This window comes from Limulus polyphemus, unplaced genomic scaffold (assembly GCF_000517525.1).
Source record: "Limulus polyphemus unplaced genomic scaffold, Limulus_polyphemus-2.1.2 Scaffold8086, whole genome shotgun sequence".
Taxonomy (NCBI): Eukaryota; Metazoa; Arthropoda; class Merostomata; order Xiphosura; family Limulidae; genus Limulus; species Limulus polyphemus.
The window spans coordinates 34034-35668 of NW_013673696.1; positions in this window are offsets into that span (position 1 = coordinate 34034).

Here is a 1635-nt window from a genome sequence, read left to right on the forward strand (position 1 = left end):
AACACTATATAATGTTAACAGTTCTAATACTTGAACACTATATAATGTTAACTCTTCTAATACTTGAACACTATATAATGTTAACTGTTCTAATACTTGAACACTATATAATGTTAACTGTTCTAATACTTGAACACTATATAATGTTAACTGAGGTTTGTGTGGAGATGTTTATATATTACAGTATAAATAAATTATTTGTTTTACTTTCTTTTTGTTTGCAAGCAAGTTTTTTTTGTAATACTGAAAATATTTTTTTAAATCATTCTTACAGAACTTTCTTGAGTTATATATATCTTTCAAAACGTATATAAAATATAACAATGGTAATGAAGAAAACCTGATGATGACAAAACCTTGTCGAAATGTTGTACATTTGCTGTTGTGTTAAACTTATATTAAAGTTTTTCTTCATTACCCATTCAAGCTGTCTCCAACCATTATTAGTCTCAAAGTGGAATCCTCGTCATCGTACATAAAATATAACATATACACAAGTTAAACCCAAGGTACATAAAATATAACACATACACAAGTTAAACCCAAGGTACATAAAAATATAACACATACACAAGTTAAACCCAAGGTACATAAAAATATAACATATACACAAGTTAAACCCAAGGTACATAAAAATATAACACATACACAAGTTAAACCCAAGGTACATAAAAATATAACACATGGAAAACAATTTCCATAACAAAATTATAGTAATTATAGATTAATTGCACTTAACATTGAAAGCGACACCAATTAATAAATTAACATTAAAATATAATATAATGTACCTTACTTACGGATCACAAAATCACATAGCTGTTGGCTTCACGTATTCTAATGTTCGTTTACTAAAGTAACCGTGTATAAACGAAACCTAATACAATCCTCCCTAACATCTTGTGACCAATGAAAAATCTTTAAACGGTTCCAACAGAGTGGCTTTTGAGGAGAAAGACAACAAGTGTTATTGTTTAACTAAAGAATTGGGTAACAGAACAATACAGGTATAACAGTAGAAACACCATTGTTCAGTTACAAAATAAATAACAAGTTCGTGAATCTGACAATAAATGTTTAGGATATTGATGTTCAAACAAGTTAAACGTTAAGGAAAATAATTACATTATTTTAATACCACTTTAAATGGTAAACAGTGTGTTTTATAAATGTTTAGGGTGATCGTTGTTAAAATCCCAACAACAACCGCTGAACCTACTACCACCGAGCTACCAACAACAACTGCTGAACCTACTACCACGGAGCTACCAACAACAACCGCTGAACCCACTACCACAAAGCTACCAACAACAACTGCTGAACCTACTACTACAAAGCTACCAACAACAACCGTTGAACCTACTACCACGGAGCTACCAACAACAACCGCTGAACCCACTACCACCGAGCTACCAACAACAACTGCTGAACCTACCACCACAAAGCTACCAACAACAACCGTTGAACCTACTACCACGGAGCTACCAACAACAACCGCTGAACCCACTACCACCGAGCTACCAACAACAACCGCTGAACCTACTACCACCGAGCTACCAACAACAACCGCTGAACCTACTACCACTGAGCTACCAACAACAACCGCTGAACCTACTACCACTGAGCTACCAACAA